This window comes from Aptenodytes patagonicus, chromosome 4, assembly GCF_965638725.1.
Source record: "Aptenodytes patagonicus chromosome 4, bAptPat1.pri.cur, whole genome shotgun sequence".
Taxonomy (NCBI): domain Eukaryota; kingdom Metazoa; phylum Chordata; class Aves; order Sphenisciformes; family Spheniscidae; genus Aptenodytes; species Aptenodytes patagonicus.
In genome coordinates, this window is record NC_134952.1 from 75,283,048 (window position 1) to 75,304,338 (window position 21,291).

The following is a 21,291-nucleotide window of genomic DNA, read 5'->3' on the forward strand; positions in this document are numbered from 1 at the left end:
GTCACATATAATAGTGACAGCAGGCCAAAATGTTCAAAGGGTGTTATTTTTAACCAGATTCTGGATTTTGGTTTTTTTTTATGTTATCATTAACAATTCATGAAGCACTTATTGAAACTAATAAACTGATTGCAAGCTAGAAAAATGAATTGATTAATATGAAATGTAAAATGGAATAGTGATGAGCTCATTTCCATTGTAAATAATGGAAAATAAATCCAATAAGTGTCTGCTCTTTGGACTGCAAATGAAATGAACTCACCTCCAAATCAGTCCATGCTAGTTAGCCATAACTGACTTATAGAGTTTTTCTTTAAGCCAACGTAAAGAAGTCACGTTTTGAATATAAATTGTGGCACCTTGTGCGCCAGCCAACCACCTTTCACAGATTTGAAGTGGGTAGGTTTAATCATGATTCATGTGTGTATTACTCTACTTGGATCATCTTAACTCAGAATTTTCTCCACATCTTTGTACATCTTAATTCCACTTTATGGCAGATCTGAGGAAAAGCAAGTTGTTGTAGCAGAAGGTCTTTTTTTCCCCTCATAATGATACAGCTGGACAGGACTTCCTGCTGGCCTTCACTGATAGTCTCTTCAGTGGGAAAGCAAGCAATTTTATGCATCTTTTCTGTATCATAATAATGCAGACAAGACAAAATAGGAAGATTAATCTCTGTTCAGTGACAACAGAGAAAATTAAGGGCAGAGGAGATATATGTAGGCAGAGCTAAAAAGTCCTGGAAGACAGTTAACAAGAAAATAATTCCTGATTATTGAAAATTTTGAGATACAGACTCATAGTGTTACGTATTTTGATTGCTGGTGTAACAAGAGACAATGGAACGTACAAGGGAACAAAATAATTTTGATTTATTAGCTCTTATTCTGGAAGATAAGTGCTTCCTGTGCTGAAAGTTCCTGTATTACACCAATCCCAGCAGTGTTGAAAATTAACTACTGCATGAGTGTTTGCTGCGTAGAACTGTCTACACGAAATTGTTCCATTTGCATTAATCTTCTGTTTGACTAGATTGTCTTCTAGAATATATTCCAAATATTTATCCTATTTATCAGTTTGTATTTGGTTTGGTGCTTGGGCAGAAATTTGGGGTTATTTTTCTTGCTTCACACTAAGTTGATTGTACATAGTTCATATTAGGAACCTTTTCTCATATTCATTTAACATATTTTATTTGTAGAACAGTTAATTCTCAGTTAATTACAGTTACCACTATCAATCATGCTTAATTAAAAAAAAAGACCAAACTGTAATGAAAATGTTTAAATATTCAAACAATTCAGTAAAATTCAGTCAGGATTGAATCATAACCTAGCCATACATAAGAGATTTAGATTTCTGTGTCTCTTGATTACTTATGTCATATACAAAATAGTTCCAAACCAGTTGTTACTTTATATTTTCTTGGTCCTACGTGGATTTAATCAACATTAATTACTCTATAAGTCTGTCAGTGCTGACCTATTTAAATACAACAGGATGTGTTTTCAAGGCACCAGGCCAAAATTACAAACCATCATAAGTTCCCCTTGACTCTTCTCTGAGATATATGTATTTCCACAGAAATGCCACTTACGCGAGGTCTCCAGTGAATTGGTATCTCCCTATATACACACCTCAACAGGTCTGAATGTACCATAAACAAGCTAATGACGCATTGTGTCAGTTCGTGTGGTTAGCAGATATCACACATTTTGCTATTTGTTATTTGTTAAATAACATTAAATATTTAAATTTCTTCAGTTTATTCAAAAGCATGGCATATGGCCACTGAAATTCAACATGGGCCACTCACTGTATGGGTTACATTTTCCACAATTCAAAATGAAATCTGATTTCTGTGACGAATTTAATTAACAGGCTCTTTTCTTAACTAATAGGTGCTTTTTCTTTGGCACTTTCCTTACTGGAGTCTAGTCATTCTGATGACTCATAGAAATAATTGTGGCAGTGAGGATCACCGAATAGACACGGAGCACCGTGTTTGCCAAATGCTATCCTGAAAGCAAAAATAATTTCATATGTAGCCACAAAAATTGGGCATTTCTCAAATTATAAGAGAAATACTTTGCTCCAAGGCAGCTTCATGGGGCACCATCTGGCTTCACAAATCTTCAGAAGTGTGATTTTCCTTGAGTAAAATTTATCCAGTCAACCTCTGTGAAAAATGTATGTCCTGGTTTTGGCTGGGATAGAGTTAATTTTCTTCCTAGTAGCTGACATAGTGCTGTGTTTTGGATTTAACATGACAATAATGTTGATAACACACCAATGTTTTAGTTGTTGCTAAGCAGTGTTTATACTAAGTCAAGGATTTCTCAGCTTTCCATACTCTGCCAGCAAGGAGGTGCACAAGAAGCTGGGAAGAAGAGGTGCACAGCCAGGACAGCTGACCCCAACTGGCCCAAGGGACATTCCATACCATGTGACGTCATGCTCAGTACAGAAACTGGGGGGAGTTGGCTGGGGGGCAGCAATCGCTGCTTGGGGACTGGCTGGGCATCGGTCAGCGGGTGGTGAGCAACTGCAGTGTGCATCACTTGCTTTGTACATTCTTCTATTATTCTTATTGTTATTATTGTTGCTATTATTACAATTTTAGTTTATTTTATTTCAATTATTAAACTGTTCTTACCTCAACGCACGAGTTTTCTCACTTTTCCGATTCTCTCCTCCCATCCCACCGCGGGAGAGGGAGCGAGTGGCTGTGTGGTGCTTAGTTGCCAGCTGGGGTTAAACCACTGTATAATGTAAAAAATCCTTTCTTATCGCATCCATTCAGTGTTCCTTGGTAGTCTAGGTGAGCCTGGGTGCAAAATGCAGATTCTTTTCATACTAAAAAGATATGATTCTTGATTTCAGTGCTCGGTTAAGCACAATGTTTTACAACTTCAGTCTCCATTTCTTTCAAGGAAATAATTTCAAATGGCAAATGACTTTTTTAACGTTTCACTTTTATTGAAGGATTTCTTTCAACTTCCACTGCCCTTTTGGCTAGAATGTAAGTTTAAGAACTCAAACTTCTGCAACCCAACTGAAAGTATTTTAAATATTCTTTTTCAGGCAGTCTAGGATGTAATGCATCTCTATTTAAGATGGATAACTGATATGTAGCATGCCTTAAATGGTGATCTTTGCATTTTAAGCCATGGCCCGGAGTTTTTCCTATTAATTTATAATAAAGGCTTTGGAGCTGTAACATAAGATACTGGACAATGAGTGACATAATATTTCAGAGCAATTTTATTCTGAGTATAGTCAAGAATAAATCAGAATAAAGGTTCCAAATTTTTCTTCACATAGGTGCAGGTTTACCCTCAGACATCTGGTTGCATACGTTAAAGCAGTTTGCTATTTAAAGCGTGAGTAGATGGCAAGATGGCTGTCACTGGATCTTCTTAAGGATGAAGGTTTTGCTTTTTAAAGTAAAAGGAATAGAAGTCAAGGTGATATCTTGCCATTATACATAGTACCTTGTACATTCTGATACTTCATCAGTACCAACAATGAAAATGTATTTTAATCTTGTACATAATGTGAAGGAAAACTTTGTGAAATTTATTTATTATTTTATCCACAGCAAAGCGTTCGCTTCTGGTTGAAACCATTACACCGAAATAGCACTGAAATGATACAGAAACAGAGCCTCTGGAATATCTGGCCATCATTCATCCCTGTTGCACACGTAAGAGAAGCCAGAAATCTCCCTCAAGGGAGGCTTCCCCAGACTGGATCTGACAAAGAGAACAGTAGTTTGTGTTCTCAGGACTTCATTGCAAGTCTTCATATAGAAGAGAGAGCCAAGATAAATATTATATAGGAAAGATGTGAAATATGAGGATTCCAAAAAATGCAAGATAAGCTGCCATATACTAATAAGTTTAGCAACTCCACATTACTTCAGGAATTACAAAGAGAAGAAAAGAAAATTGGCTTAATCCTAAAACAGGACTGTGTTGCAGGTTCTTGTAGGAAAATGTCCATGATTTATGTTTTATACATTTTCTTAAAAATTAGGCATTAAAATAAACCAATGTGATCTGGAACAGGCACTGTTTCAAAGAGATATAGTAAAATACAGCACCTTCTGCATTTTCAATAAATTTTAAAAGAATGCCAAATATTACTACTGAAACTTAGGTCTAATGTTATTTTTCTGTATTCTGGTTTTTTTTTCCAATTAGGCTTTAAACTTCTGAGGCAAACACAAATTGCAGAAGGAAAAAGAAAACAGTGCTGCTGTTATGTTCACGTTGCTTCTGCCCCCCAATTCCAGCGAGGGTCTGTCACTTGTTCAGTGCTGACGGTTGTTTCTATGGTAATTTGTCCTGATGCGCGGAGAGGAGGGGAACGGCACCGCTCCTGCAGGAGTAAGGCTTCTCTGTGCTTCTGTCAGTGCTGTCTCTCTCAGATAATTTAACACACAGGCAGTAACTATTACAGCAATGGCACACAATTATTATGTGTTTGACATCAGTGCTTAAGCGAGATTGTGGTAGACACAGTCCTTGGCAATTGTAAGAGGCTGTTTCTGTACAGAAGAGCCCACAACCTAAATAAATGAAGCAAAGAGGGAAGAAGGAGCACTCATATCTTAATTTTGCAGGTGGAAAACAAGAAGAGAACTTGTCATTTGCTCAAGATAACTTGTGAAGCCCACGGCAGCGGCAGTAACCCAGGTCTCCTCAGTCTCTGACCAGCACTGTATATTCAAGATCTTTCTTCCTCATTTTCAAAATTGTTTTGTAGCTGCCTGCACTAACTTTCAGATTCAAAAGCCTCCAGTGATGTTCCCATGGAGAAAAAAGGCTGGTTTTGTCAGGTTTTTGTGTTTGATGTTTCAAAACATTAGGCGCTTCCTAGCCCATATTCACACCCTGCTCATGCTAATGAATATCAGGATAGACTATATGCAGGGCAGCTAATTTCAACCAGTGTAAAATGTATGAGAGTTAGTCTTTTGCTACTAGGCCAGGGTAGCCCAGCAAGTTTTCTCAGTACCAATACACAGTTTTAATTTGATTTCATCCACCAATGCTAATAAAAGAACTCTCCAAGGCAAGAATTTAAAATTGTTAATTACAATACTTTAAAAGATGAAAAAGAATCTGTGTGTGTCAGTCATCCTCACGGGGCAAGGAATAATGAAAATGAAATGCACACAGGAATGAGTTTTCTATTGTCAATGATAAAAGTGGTAATCGCCCCAAGTCAAAGCAAAATGACAGATGAAAGAAACCTATAGAACATCGCCTAAGGGAGCTCCTGAGGCCGGCGCTCAGTACCACATATACACATGCTAGACTGATATTTAATGAAGCTCTGGTTGACTCTATAATGAATGTTGAAGGCTCTCTGGAGCTTCAAACATCATTTAACACTGCTAGAAGCAAATGCTTTATTTTTGACTGGTGGCGGGGGGGTGGGGGCATTTTTTAATACAGTTTTTCAGCTCTTTCAATGAATAAATTGAATTTGGAAGAGGGGAAAAATCCCTTTATGATGCAAATAAAATTTATTTCTATGTTGTATTTGTAACATTTTTATATATGTAAAATGGAAGAGGAAATGCAGCAGGGATAGCCTAATGTGTTAATGAGCAAAATTAGACTGGTTTTGAAGTCTCTATTATTTATGCTAGCTAGGGACTAGTCTGACCCTTGTGATATAAGGAGTAGCCAATAGATTTCTAAATCATGTCTGTATGGTTTGTGGTCAAACAGCTGAAGGTGAAAAAGAAATTGAAACAGATTCTCACCCATGATTTAATACGGATGCGGTGACTGTACTGTATAAATGTATCTTCTAAAGACCTTTGGGACTGTATGACAAGACCAAGCCAGTAAATAATGGTTCAGGTTATATATTGGTAGTAGTGCTGAAGCCCATAGCACTGACAGGCAGCATTTCATATCTGTTTTGATCTTAATCAAGTTATCTATGTGCCTTTTGTGGCTCTCCAGAGACATTTTTTGAAGTTAACATCACTACATCAGCTTTTGTCCAACTGATGGCCCAAATTATGCCAGATTCACTTCTCCCCTCCCCCATTTCTTTCCAGCATACTAATTTCACTGTTGCTAGAATCAATCTAGGCAGAATATGATTTAATACCACCCCAACAAGCAATTGGTATTATTTGCATCTGTAAGGCTCAAAATGCATCAACCCCCTGGAGATGTAATACTAAATTCTTATCTCTGTTTTTTTGCTACCTTGCCCAGGCATGCCGTGTGTTAAAGACACAAATAAAAAGGATTCTGGGGGAAAAAAAAAAAAAATCTTATTGACCATTGACAACTGTCAGCCCAAGTTTATTATAATGGGAAAATATATACCAGTATAAAGGAAACACTTTGAGAGGGATAAGGTCTTACTTACAAACAAGGCGTTTTTCTACTGTTCAGCTCTTTGAAGTAATAGGGGGAGTGGGAAGAAAGTGCTCTATTAGATTGTTAACTTGGTCTTCAGAAAAAACTTTAGAACTCTGTTTTGTTTTGTTTTGTTAATGGAGGAGAGGGTTTATAGTAATTTATGTAGTAATCATTGCACCATTGGCCCTTTTAGCTATTTATTTTGTGAATTAAAAGAAAAGTTAGTGAAAACCAATGACAATTTCAGAAAAAAAAATCTAGGAGATGACTAGGAGTAGATGATTCTAGGATGATTCTAGGAGTAGAATATTTGGAATATTATACAGAAAATATGAACAAGCAAGAAAACAGTTCCTTAACATTTAAAGCCATAAAAAATGTGTCTTTTGGGAACACATCATCAAAATTGGAAAACTCTTTCAATATTTATTGTCAAAAGAAATAGAAAGTTACACTTTCTATTGCTTACAGTTTATAAAATAACCTAATCTTGAAGGTCAATAATTCAGTCCCAGTTGTTCCAAAGTGGTCAGAAATAGCAAGTTTCCCAAAATTATTCAAATAGAGTGGAGAATGTTCTGGTACTCACATACATACTGTGTGGTATAGTGGTGTCAAATACAATCTACACAGATCACAATTTATTAAAATTATCACAGCAGAAATGTGACTTACCTGTAGCAGGTTCCATATAGCTACAGGTGTTTGATCTACAGGAATACTTCTAGCAGAGATGTTAAACAATGTCAGGGAAAAAATAAGGTATTAAATAGGCAGTCATTTTTAATCATTTCCTATCTGAAAGATTTTGATATTTTGTGTTTATTGTCAAAGTTTCTAGAAAAAAATCTTGGGCCCAAGTATATTCCCATGAGGCAAACCCTAAAGCTTTTTGTTGCTGTTGTTGTCGATAAAGAAAAGAGACAAATAATGAAACTTGTCTGAGAATAGGTCTGTTGTGAAACCAGAATGAATGTTCTAGCACTTTTGGGAGGCCATGCCATTATTCTTTTTCAACAAGCCAAAAGACGAAATACTTTTCACATATGATCAATTTAGTTTTACACGTAAAGTTTATCCAAATGAGAAAAACATTCATTTTTTTACTTCTTTCTAGTTCTAGGTGATTTCTAAGAGAAAACCTGTTCCCAGCTGGGCTTTTCATAAACAGTCTTGGGTTTCTTCTCCCTCTCTAAGGTATAGCCATAGTTTTCTAATGCGGCCTTCTCAGCTGAACTGCTAAGCAGATCTTCCCTTCTTCGCCCCCAAGAGCTTTAACTTAATCCATCCTTTGTACAATTAACTTACTGCACATCCATAGTGTTGTATCAATGGTTCATCAGAGAACTCACTCCTGTAAAAAAAAGGAATTGACCAGCTGTGGGGTCACTGTGTAGTTTAAAAGGAGAAAGGAAAACATTTGCAAGGCCTTTGTCCTGACCAATGACCTAATATGTTGAGACAAACAGCGATTCTTGGTTCACAGAACCAGTGGTAGAGAAGAAAGGTCATGTTTACACATTCAAAAGCTGTTTGGTCACAGTGGTCCCGGGTACAGAGAAAGAAGGAAAGGGAAGGTCTAGTACCTTACCTAGTATAAATTCATTTTTGTCTGATGACAATTTCACCTGATTAGAAAGTTCAATGAAGGAGGTGCAATGGAAGCGGAGGCCAAATTTGAGCCATGGGATTGGAGCGCTAAAGAGAAGCAGGACCAAAACCGTGATATTCATAATGATCATGATGGGTTCTGGGTGAAGAGTGCCAACAGTCTGCCAGAAATACGGTTCTGCAGATTCCACTTTTGCAGTTGGTGTAACTTTTCTGTCAGTCCTGTGACCACCATCTTAACTAAGAGGAGCAACTAGAAGTACGCACCCAAAAACAACTTACTAAGCTGCTACTGTATTTTAATGTTGTTGAAGTGTTAGATAAGGGATAGGATTACCCTACCATTTTCCCTGCCTAGACTAATTAGACATGGGTAGGAAGAGTGTCAGTAAGCACAGCTACTTGCAGTTATTTTTGTTTCTGAGCAAATCTGTAAAAGCATAAATCATGGCAGCTATATTTTATGTGTCTTTAGAATTACTTTTTCTCCCTTTACTTGTAGTTTTTTAGTTACTATTCTCACTAAATGTAGCAGCTTTATACCACTAAGACACTCCAGATAAAATATTACTGAATCTCCTGCCAAACCTATTAAGACTTCTTTAAGTGGATGCCAGCTCTAGAGAGGTTGAAATTTGGGTTTTCACTTACTTCAGCTAACAGTTTGCCTACTGCCCACACAGAACACACAAAAGAAAGAAAATCATCCATATTATTCTACAAGAAATGTTTTGGTATGACTTAGGTAGAAACTATTTTTAACATTCTTCTGAAAGAGGCATAATTCCCTTCAACGAATAATGCGTAATAGCAGGGCCACATTACTGGGTCTCAAAATTCCTTACCCACAGGTCATCTTAAGTGCTCTACGCCATCCTGAAAACTCATTAGCATTTCTAGGCATTGAACCTGGTTGAAAAATGATGTAGACTGTGCAGAAAAAATTCAGAGTAGTTGCCACAACATGGATGGGCGTGGCTGGGCTTGCAGCAAATTTAACCCTTTTGTATAATCACCAGACATTAGATTTCGTATTTTAAACATAAACAATGTGGGACCCCTTCACTCCCACCATAAGGTCTGATAGTTTACCAAATAATAGTCTTTCCCACAGCAGTAGCTGGGAACCACATCATTCTGGAAACATGAATAAATTGAACTGTGGGTAAATTAGGGCAGAGCAACAAATCTCCAAGAATAGTTTTCAGGTGTTGGAGAAGTACATTTGCCTTTTACCCCTGACAAGCTAACGAAGCCCCATTCCCTTCCATCAGGCTTACTTCCCTCTGCATGTGGAAGTGTAAATCCTGCTTCAGAGAGAATATGGGATAATCTAATTAAACAGTGCCAAGCCTTCCTTTGCGTTACTACCTTGTTACATATTTTTACGCACCGTGACCAGTGAAGCACGTATGGCTTCCTTGAACATTTTAGCTATCACTAAGGGAATTTTATTCTGTTTCTGAATAAGCGCGTAGTTTGCGTAGGCTAAACATAAGTGTACCAATCTAGGGTGGAAACTGAATTTAAAAACAAGAGGTCAGAAAAAAACTAGCAAAGTGTTGCCAGTATTTTAACACGGAGATCGTAGGAACAGGTAGCCTGTGATACATGATATATGTTCAAAGGCATTTAATGTCTTTTTGTTTAGCCAAAACGGCCTCCTCGTGCCTGGAAGTGCTCTGTATCAATAACCTTAATCCTTGTGCTGCTTCTGCAGATGGAGCTGTGAGTGGGGTTTCCTCGGAGCAGCGGAGCTGGGCAGATTCCCCGCTGCAGGCCCACGCTCAGGCAGGACCCACCCCGTGAAGGTGCCCGCGACAGTTTGCAAAACATCTTCTCCCCACCAGAGAAGTGATGCTGCTCTGAGCGTGACCCCTCCTGCCTGCCGTCCGACCGCACGTGCCGGTGCAACGACAACACCTGGAGCAGAATCAGTGAAAAGCTTTGTATGAGTCTGCTGGGCAAATTCATGTTTGTGGGTAAGTTTATTATATTCATTTCTTCTGGCATGTAACCATTTCTTCAGATTATTTTTTTTTCCCTCCTTTTCTGGTATTCTTCTAAAGTTGTATAACTTCTGCTGGAGGCAGTAGCTAAACTCACAAGTGAAAAAGCATCCTTCCCAAGAGAAGATGATATGCAAAACCAATATATAATATTTGGAGTACTACTGGGAGGGGTTACAGCATATCATAATGTGTAATTTATCAACTAGGATGAAGCAGCACAGTCTGCTCTAAATTTTTTATCTGATATATATTATACTCTGAAGCCTTCATTTCACTTTTAAAGAACAGAGTTCATTTTAAGAAATAAAATAGATGTCCAAAGTGCAGAGACTTCAGACAGATCCTCTGTTAAAGCAGGGTCAAATAATAAGCTTAAGGAAAGTGGATTTCTGCATGTACGTGTGAATTAAGGAAGCAAGAAAAATATTTGCAACACTGGCAAACCAATATGAGATTTCAAATTATAGTGATACTCAGAAAACAATGTTGTTATGTGTTTCAGTGATTGCCTTGCAGTGAGTTTCTGCATAAATTTGCTCAGTTTGTAAATAAACGTTAGCTTTTTTGGTCCTCTCTATCAGCTTTTCATTCAGGTTGGGGGTCATGCTTTTTCCAGCAGCAACACTAAGATTTTGGAAGAGGCTATTCAGTATTCTTCAGTCACACCTGGACATCCCCTGCCATCAGATAAAGCCCTTTCTGCTAGAGCAACCACGCTGCCAACAGCCGTCTTCTTCAAGGTGGAGCCGATGGACCTGGAAAACTATATTTTGATTGAGAAGAAGCTGCGGAACGAAGCTGCTGGGTGCTGTGAAGGTAATGGGGTGGCCCTGAGAGTGCCGAGGTGTGTCGGCAGCCTCGGGGTTCATGAGCTGAACTCCATCCTCATTTCACGGACCAGGAGGAACCTCAGTCACCTGTAGGCTGCAGAAAGCCCTGCTCTCTGACAGGACAATGAAGGCAGCCCTAGGAATTTGTTTTCTAATATTCTTAATTTAGTGCATGTTTAGAGAGCTGAATCAGTCATATTTTAAATCAAAATCAAACACTTATTTGATGTTGCTTTTTAATTGTATTTGAATTGCAAAATGCCCCATGATACGCTTCGTTAAGAATACTGCGCATTAGTATTAATATTGTTGTTAGCAACAATAATGATCAAAGCTTGTTTCTCAAAATAGTGATGCATACTATGTTATTCAAACACAAATATAAAATCGCACGTGTAGATACATGCTCAGACTGCAGTGCATGATATTACTTGCCCCTGACATTTCCAGAAAGGCACAAGTAAAATATGAATGGTAGCTGTGAAACCCTTACAACTTTATGATGCATTGGGAAAGAGCAGAAATACAAACGCATTCACAAACGTTTACATTTCAGAGTAAATTGAAATGAAGTAATTTACAATCCTCCTCATCACCTTCACAAGGTGGGAAAAGATCATGCACACACACACATATAAAAAAAATTACAAAATATATATGAGCCCTTAGTGGGATGTAGAGCAAGAAAAGCCTCATGAGGATCAGTATTCTATGCGAGCAAATTGATGCATATGAACGGAGAAGCTGCTCATTTTCAGGTCTCCTAAGGGAACAAGTTTTAGATAATTATATGAAAAAAGACCTTTTAAGATCTATGAAAAAACACTCCAAAATGTCAAATGCATAGAAGCCATGCTTCACCTGTAATGATAAAAGCAGCACATTCTGTAACCTTTCTAGAAACAGATTTACTAAATCCATTAGCTTAATTTTACAGCACTGTAAATGTCTATCGTACTGTACTGTTAGCTAGCTGTGCTGAACAAATACTGGTGTCCTGCTATATGTCAGAATGTTGTGGGCTGCTTCAGGATTTTCCGTGGAAAGAAAATGATAGGCAGGCATATTTGGAGGATGCCAGAGGGGACAGCCAAGGTAGGGGGAATTATAAAGGGAGGCTGACCAGAATTTCTTAACTGGGGGGGCTCTTGCAACTTGCTACTTCAAAACCAGGTAGTCTACCAACTCACCCCCCCAAAAAAAAACCAGCAGCATATTGTGGTTTTCATCACTATAGCATCAGCTGTCTCTGAATTAGGTGCCTACAGCTCCTACACAATGCCTTGAAGTAGCTAGGCATCTTAGGATAATATTATTAGAATTTAGCATGTCAAACTTGGTACTGCAAAAGAGAAGTGATTTTTTTTACCACATTCCCATTCCCTCCTCTGTAACTCTTTTTTATGGAGTAGGACAATTTTGAGGGAGGAGGAAAGTATGCAAGTGCTTCCACCCAAAACAGCCCCTGCTCTAGGGGTAGGAGAAATCTGCGTGTTTGGATCTTCGCCGGCAGTGGAAGGGGCTGAGGGTGGCATCCAGCCCGTTCCACTCTCTGCTTTGAAGGCCACCAGCTACCACCATGGGCTTCTCCATGGATCTGCTTTCTCAGCCCTTGATTTGGGGTGAAAAAAGGCGGAGTGGTGCCTGGTTTGCAGGCTCCCAGGCAAGTGAGTGGGCATGGCCCAGGCACAGCAGAAGCAGCAACTCCCAGGCTTCTGCACAATGTTCTTGTCAGATAATCTCTCAATTTAGCGATACAGCATTTTCCAACTTTGGCTGGCAGAACTGGGCAGCAGTTCATTAGAAGGTTTAAAACCAGCAGGTTTTGGCTTAGATCACTGCGTGTCAAGTCAAGCACCCTCTAACTATCCAGAATGTAGTGTCTTACATTTTATGAAGAAAGATTAAAGCTTTAAAAAAATAGTTTGTCACTTCCAAGATATGAAAAGGGTTCATATACTCAATGTGCACAACAAAGCCACGTTATGTAGAGAATATACTTAAACAGATAAAATTAATATTTTTTTTTTTTTTCATAGAATGGGACAGGAGTTACAATGCATAGTAAATCAGCATACCACATTTTGGGACTTACTTGTTGATGATAAATATTTACGGTACGTTTATTACTTGTAGAGGGTGTATTCCTTTTCAGATAAGCCTTTAGCATCAGCCTCCAAAGGAAATGTATGATACTGTTAATATAAAATTTTGACTTCAGCTACAGAATATGAAGAAACTGTATAAAGCACAATGAAGTGCCTGGGGTTTGTGTTCCAGTTCTGTGTAATACTGAAGGCGGAGTTCTGACTTACATTGGTAACTTTCCTTTTAGACATGCCTGAACAACTGACAGAGGTTGGTATATAAACATATATGCAAATGGAAGTGAACCATGGGGCTATCTGACCATAGGTATAGCTACGGAGAATCCCAAGCCATATCCTCTAATTGCTGCAGCATGAGAACACAAGTAAATATAGTTGTAGACAGAAGGAGCTCCAGTGCGTTTCCTTTGCTAAAGGTGTTAGGAAGCGATGGTGCCCACCACCGCTGCCTGCATTACGCCCCACCGCTGTCTAGTCACAGGAGTGAGCTGAATCTAACGGTTACATTAGGTGTATGATGGATTTGAGTTTCTGTGTGTAGGAAATGTAGAAATGTAGGTTACATTACAGAATGATTAGCAGCAAATCAGAAACAACTTTGGCTTCATCATCATCCCAGAGCTGTTCTGTCCTGAATTCCCACCTGCCCTGAATTCCCACCTGCCCCAGTTCCCATTAGGAACTAAACTGTCATCTTAAACTTAAGAAATTTTATTTGACAAACATGATAAAGTATAAGTTGCATGACATAAGAGTCTGTAAATAACTTATTACGGAGGTGTTGAGGTGCTGAGTCAGTGCTGAGAATCATTGGTTTTTTTCCTGGAGAAGAGACAGACCTTAACTGTCCTTCATATATGTATATATATATACATTTTGCTTGTTTTTAATTTTAATTTTTCTTAACATGGAATGACAAAGGTTCTTTTTCCTGTCTTACAAACAGCTAGCAGCTTCTGTTTCCTGCCTCAGTGTTTATACAAATCAGAGGAGGAACAAATTTAACATGGCTTTAGCTTTATTATTTTAGGCTTCAGACTTTGAGATCTCCTGTGTCATTAAGACTGTCCACCTTGTTTCAAGGTATTTCTTTCCGAGTTCATACCCATGTGATGCCAAGCTAATGTGCAACTGCAGATATGCCAGTTGCTTTTGTTCTCTTCTATTCACAGGCACTGCAAAAGTCTTTAGCGTGAGGGCAAGAAAAAAACCCCCTGTCTGACCACTCGGAAACTTTCTAGTTGTGAATATAGCTGCCAATTCTGACACAGCCAGGGAGAAAGACAACTTCAAAATGTGTTATGTCTGGCTGGGATGAGAGCCAGATTATTAACAGGATGACTTGCTTTGTGAGAGTAAGTGAAAAATTCAATACCACCTATGCTTTCCGTCCCCTCTCTCATTTCTGATGCCTGGAGTCTTTGAACTGATATTTGATTATTTCTGAATGTATAATAACCAAATAGTGGCACTAAATTGAGAGACATTATCTTCACGGTTGACATAGAGGCTCCACAACTGCCCGTTTCTCCATTTTTTTTTTAATACACTTGAATGACAAGCTGCTGATAAAAATAAATACTTTGTGACAAGGGAAGAAATATGACTTGAGGGTGTCAGTGTTGGAATGAATATCACAGAGGTCTTCCATCACAGCTGTTAAATGTGGAATGGCATCTAAAACTGCACAGCTCAATAAATGGCCATTACACAGCCTATATCTGCAATCAGGGCACCCTATCTGTAGTCTTATAGCTGTGTACATGTATGAGGGCAAAATATTTCTAATATCTGAAATTTACTGCACCTAAGCCTTGGCTTTCAGACAACAATGGATTACTTTCAAACAGGATGTCTTCCTAAATCAATTTTCTTCTTATCTTTGTTGGATTATTTTCACACTGTGTATCTAACACTCCATTATTAAGCCAGACTTTATGATTTTTGGCTTTGAATTAGTTTCATGTAGGAAATGAGAGTTTTTAAAAAATTTTCATTCTGTATGAGCATTCTGTAAATGGTAAGTGTATGTGCAACAGCATGAGAGCATGCGTGGCACCACAATTCAAAAATAATGCGAGGTGACAGAGTTTGCCTTCTATTCACTATTTAGTTTTTATTTTATAAAACAGTACCTAATGATGATACTTCCTCTGTATAAATAGCCAAGACTTCATTTCTTTCCTTCAGTGGAAAACAATGAATTCCTAGTAATATGTAACATTTTCTACTCTGCTTTTTGTCCATATCATTTCTTCCATCTTTAACAGTCCCCTGCTCCCAAATCCTGAATTTTCTTCACAGTTTGTGCTTGTTTTGAAAATACTTCCCCTTTGGTCTGACTAATTACTTTTGTCCAGTGTCATAGCTTTTTATTCCTTCAGTCTTTTGCTTTGATTTTATTGTTTTAATTTTTAATGAAGATTTATTAATAGTTCTAGGGGTTTTTAGAAATTGCATTTTATCTTTCACGGAATTTGAAGAGACTTATATGGGATTTGCATTATTAATGCTCATATTATTATCATTATTATTAATTCTACCTGTTTACTTTTACTGGTATACATTTTTTCATTTGAATCATCAACTTATAAAACATTAAAAATACATTGCAATGCATGAGTGGCAAGAAAGTTAGTCTAGCTTCACTTATAGCCAACGTATCTCTAGGGCCTTATGCTTTCTCATTTTAAAGTTACATATGGAAAGAAATATCACCTACATTTAGATCTTCTTTAAATGAAAGCTAATATTCCAGATGTGGAATTAAAGTTTGTAATCTCATATTGCATGCTGAAATTTCAGAGAGTTGAGGCTCTAAGTTGCGGTAACCAAAGGAAACCCTGTGGAGCGATAATAAATGCCTCCAGTGGAAACCCATTAGAAATGAACACAGAAATATAAACAGAAATCTTGCTGACCAGTTTTTTTCTCTTCACTTTCTGCCTCCTCTTGAAGTCTGGTATTGCACAAATATGCAAAGTATAACTTTGTGCTATATATTTGGTCCCAGAAGCACACTGCTAACATCTAGTTCTAAAATTACAATGATGTTTATACTACAGATTTGTCTACTCTCTGTTTTACATCCTATGTCCTGGAACACAGGGCTTGATGGCCGGTATAAATATAAACCGTATAGTTTAACTGCAGAAGCTATTCTTATTCATATAAATGCCTAATACTTCCCACCCGTACCCGCTCGTAATTCCCTTAACTATGTCAATAGTATCCTGTGGCAGGAAGCTTACAAGTTCATTATACACTATGCCTGATCCTGGCAAACAATAATTAGTTTAAATTTTGAAATTAAAAGGAAGGAGTAACTAAAAAAAACCCCAAAACAAATGCAAACCAAAAATGGATCAATCTAATACTTCGCTTATTTCCGAGTAAACAATTCTCCAGCGATTTCTTTGTGCATGGTTCTTTCTGACTTCATGCATTACAAGCTTGTTGATGCTTAAGTAGTGTTTTGGTGCTCGCTCAGGAAATTCACTACGCAAAAGTCAAGTACGACCTAAATATTATTAATAATTTGTTGTGGTGTTTGGCAACATATGTTTGGCAAAGCACAGGAGTAATAAGCTTTGAAGTGTATGCATGTTTTGAGAGAGGATTTTTCACAGGTGCTGAAGCTGCATGGGCCTCAGATGTTCTTAAAGATCTAAGACAACAGAATATCTCTCCAAACCGTTAAAGTTTGAAAAGCAAATGAACAGATGTTCAGTCCTTTCATTTAATATTTCAGGCAGCTGTGTAACTTTACTGTGTTGGGGCTTTTTTTTATTTTTTCCACTTTTTTTCCCCCCTAACATTTAAAAACGAAACTGGGTTTAAGGTCAGGCCTGATGACAGCCTGAGTGGGTTCTGACAGCTGTTTAAATGTTTGTGACATCTGCCTCAGAAGCCAGGACTCGTGTCTCGCCTCTGCCGGAGCTGCCGCAGCGCAGCGTCTCTGTCATTTCTCCAGGCAACTTCCCCTGGTGAACAACTTAAGGCACAGGGGGTGGCTAAAACTTTCCGGTATTTCTGTTATGCTTTCTTAACTGCTTCGTAGACCTTTCATCAGGAACCTGGAACGGGTGAGAATATAAAGTTTAAACCATTTAAACCATGTTAGAGACTGGGAAGAAAAGCAAAAGCTTTTGAAGGTATCCCTTACAATGTCTGAGGCACATTTTGCTTCTTTTGCAGAGAGCCGTCACCACATTGGTAACAATATGTGGCTAATTTTGCAGAGGAATCCGTCGCAATATGGCATTGTCCTTTCTTCACTCAAAAGCCTGCACCTAAACAACCGCTCAAACAGCATCTCCCCCTGAGGCCTGCAGCATGAGCAGAAACCCGCAGAAATTCTGGCAGCTTGCGGATTAATCCTTAATGTTGGGCTCACCTGTTTCTGTATTAAATTCTCAAATAAGTCTCAAGAAGGCAGACTTCAATGTAAAAAGCTCATGGAGGAGTCGTAAGAGGAGGAAGAGCTGGAGAGGCCTGACCCTTCTTTAAAACTACATGGCTAAATGCAAACCACCCGGTGCAGAGGAGGGATCGAAAGCATCACAGAAACAATTTGGTTAAACTGTGAACTTTCGGTCTGAAATTCATTTCTTGTCTTCTTTCTGTCAGCTCCTACTGACAGCTTCTGTAATGCCTTTATTAACAGATACTTTTCTTTCAGGGTGTTTAGCAAATTGCCACTTAAAGCTGGGCTTTGTGCTGATCATCTGCTTCTGTGTTACATGGCAGGGTAGCTTTCTCAATGCGACATATGAATTTTTTTAGTGGAGAAACCCTTTGACTATCTTTCTATGCACCTGTGTGAGTGATGTCTTACTTGCTGGGGTGTCGGAATTTGACACAGGATAGTAGAGAGAGTTGGTATTATTTATTGTAGCGTCTCATCATTCCCTATGCCTATGACCACCCGCTGTCTCATACTGCAAGGGAGCAATCAGAGGTACATCACCTGCAAGGAGAAATCATCCAGAAATACTTCTATGGTGCGAAATATCTAAGGAAGGACCTTACGCAATGTTTCGTTTTGTGTTTTGTCCTATGAAGAGTTCATGTATGATATGGTTAAAGCTTTGCTGTCATCTTGTTTGTTTTCCTAATGAAATTTTTTATCCAATGTAATTGAATTGTTTTATCGTGAGCTGGATCTTATCTGCCCCGAACTCAGTATTTTCTGCGTGAGCCCTTGTCATCACTTTCTTCGGCACTGATAGATAAGTGTTTCACCGGAATTGATGCCATTATTACTATGTCATCAGCTATTTTCTGGATGCCTGTAAGGTTTCCAAGTAGTCTTTGTCTTTTTGTTGCAACACTTCACTAGCTGACCTTATTCCAAAAGGTAGGCAATGAAACTTGTTCCTGCCCCAGGGTGAACCGAAAGTGCACAGTTAATATCATTCTTCATCTAATCTGACTTGTCAGTATCCATCCTTCCTATCAGGATTACTTTTAGCAGACCGGTTGGCTTTGACCGTTTGCTATCACAGCTTAGCCTTTCTGAGGTTGCTGTTTCTCTTTTTGGCTGATGTCATCCTGTTAGCCCACAGACTGAATATATTTGTTTTGCCTATATTCCCTTGTTTCCCTAGCTGCTGCTTGTTTCCTTTGCTGCTTTCTGTCACTGCAACCATAAATTTTACAGCTGTGCATGACAGGGATGATCGATGAATACAGATATATATGTGTACTTCTTAAGGGATTCTGCTAACTCCTTGAAGATTTCTGGGTGTTTGTGATCAGTATTCAGTGACGCTTCATGCATTGGGATGTCTGCTTTGCATTAAATCTTTAACTGTGTTTGAGTTACACTGGCCTTCATGGTACCTCTATGACAAAAGGTCGAAGACCAGCCTTTCTTCAGCCATTACCCTATTAAGGTGACTTCAGAGTGTTTCCCAGGACTACGTTACAGCACAGGTATTTCATTCAATTTCTTTGTCTGGACTGGGATACGGTGTCTGTTTTAAAAGGTGAACTTCAGCTCCTGTGCTTAGCTTAAACCCTCTGAGTACATTTCTAGGAGTACATTCTGCATGTGCTGTAGGGGTTGTCTTATTTTCCGATATTACACCCACAAGAAGAGTTTAGTCACATCTGAGTTCAGCCGGGGATTTGTGGTTTTTTTCCCTGGGGTAATTCGGTTGTTTTGAAAAGCAAGAATAGTGGTTACACATGCTGCATTTGTGACAGAAAATTTGCACAGGCTGGTGGTAGTGTCTGTACCCAGGTGTGAGGTGTGGAGGGTTTTCTGCTCGGGCTGAAAGGCCGCTGGTCCTCCTGCATGGTTTTGCAGGGTGGTTAGTGCAGGAGCCGGTGCTGATTTCAAAATGCAGTGCAGCCCTGATCTCTGCTTGGGTGGCACTGTAGCTCTGCAGATTATCTCTTTTTGCACTCCCGAATCGGCCTTCCTCAGACACCCTTACCTAAGTGATTTATCAGTGACACTGAACACAGTTTTATCTCTAAGCATGTCATTCTCAGTATTTTCTGACTCCCAATTTCATGCTTTTTGCCTCAGCTCTGTTACATGCTTTTCCGCCTGCTGTTCCTCTTGGTACCGGTGAGACCAGAACTGAGATCATTCAGCATTTTGGTTTTTGTTTGTTTGTTTGTTTGTGTTTTTCTTTTTCATGGATCACCGTATTTCTAAAGCATTGTTAAGGCCCCTTCTGGACTGGGAGTATTTTCAGTTTGTTGCTTTGATAATGTGCTCTAAATCCCAGAATCTCCTGACCTAGTGAGTTCAGCAGAAATGGCTATTTTCAAGTCTTATCCTGTATATATGCTTCTTGGGATTTCGTGCTTCTCCTTTCAGCTCTTCACCAACCCGTTCAATGGGGGTGTGTGGAAGGGGAGGCGACTTATCACTCCTGCCGCTCTGTACTTTTTCCCTGCCCTGCTCTCTAGGTTATCTGCTATGTTTTTTGCTTGCATTCGTGCATTTACTGTCCTAGAAAAAACAAAACAGAGCTGCTCTCTGACCCGCCTGTGGTCACTCTGTTACCTTCTGTTTCTCTGGAACATGGACATCAGTATCATTAATATAAAGTCTGAACTAAAACTCGATTTTAGGGTAATAAGAATGGCTCCTACAGAGGCCCCAGCTAGGCAGCCCTTTAGCTGCTATCAGACTCAGGAGACACACAGTATCCTCGCTGGGGATTATACGTAAGTACATCTAGAGAGACCATATCAGTGTAAAAAGCTAATCCTCCTTGACCTACAGGCTACACCTCAAAGGATCACCATGTCTCTAGTGCTTAAAGCAGACATAAGCACCTCCTGGAAATTAACCTGCTTTAGATTAGGAATGATTTGGTAGAGCGAATCTACATCTAGTGATGTTACACAGCGCTGAAGTTTCCTTGGTCTGCTATTAACAGGATTGTCATAAGCAGGAAAAAAATCCGTAAATAAATGTAAGCATGTTTCTGTGAAATAACCCTGTAAAATTGTGTTGGATTTCTTGCTGTTGGTTTTCTCCCAATATTCCAGTACTGCAGCATGTCATTAAAGGAAAAACTGACATATAACAGTTGAGGCTGGAAAAACAACACAGGTACACAGAGAAAAACACACTTGCCTTCTCTGATAGCATCACTTCAAAAGCATAAACCAAACAAAGTAAAGAAAAACACTCAGCAAATAATGAGGGGGAAAAAAAAACCAAAACACCAGAATTAATACCTTACCAATGTATCCAGGGTTTTTTTAGATACAGTTAAGGGGCTCATCAACAGTAAAATGTCAGGCGAGGTTTTGTATGACAGTGTGATTAATTAATTTCAAATCAATAGCTTTTTCAATTTTAAAGTATTTGTGAGAGCATTTCCCAGAGTCTCGTCTATGACACATCTGCTGGTGGTCCCAGGACTATTTACTCACTCTGCCCATAGTTACTCATTTTTAGTTGTAGATTTGTCTAAGACATAACTAAGACCCATCTTCTTCCTCAACTGTCCTGGATGTAAATGCCACAGATGCCATCATTATAAGATCGTTAAAGAAACGTAGTCTTCACAGACTAGAGTGAAAGTGGTTGTGGCCTATATTAAGATGCAGTTGTTGCAAGGGTGTAGGAAGCCTGGTTCAAAGGGTTGCCTCTGAGCTAAGACTTCCTATCAGTCCAAGATACAGCACCCTGGAGCTTGTTAAATTGCACCCACTGTCTGTAATTCATCCTACGGTGAAGCCATTGCCATACTACTATTGACATAGTACTGCAACGATGATATCTACCAAGAACAGGGTTGTCTACAGAGGTTGCACAGCAAGAGAGTGCCATTCACAGGCAGTTTTATCTTCTCTAGCA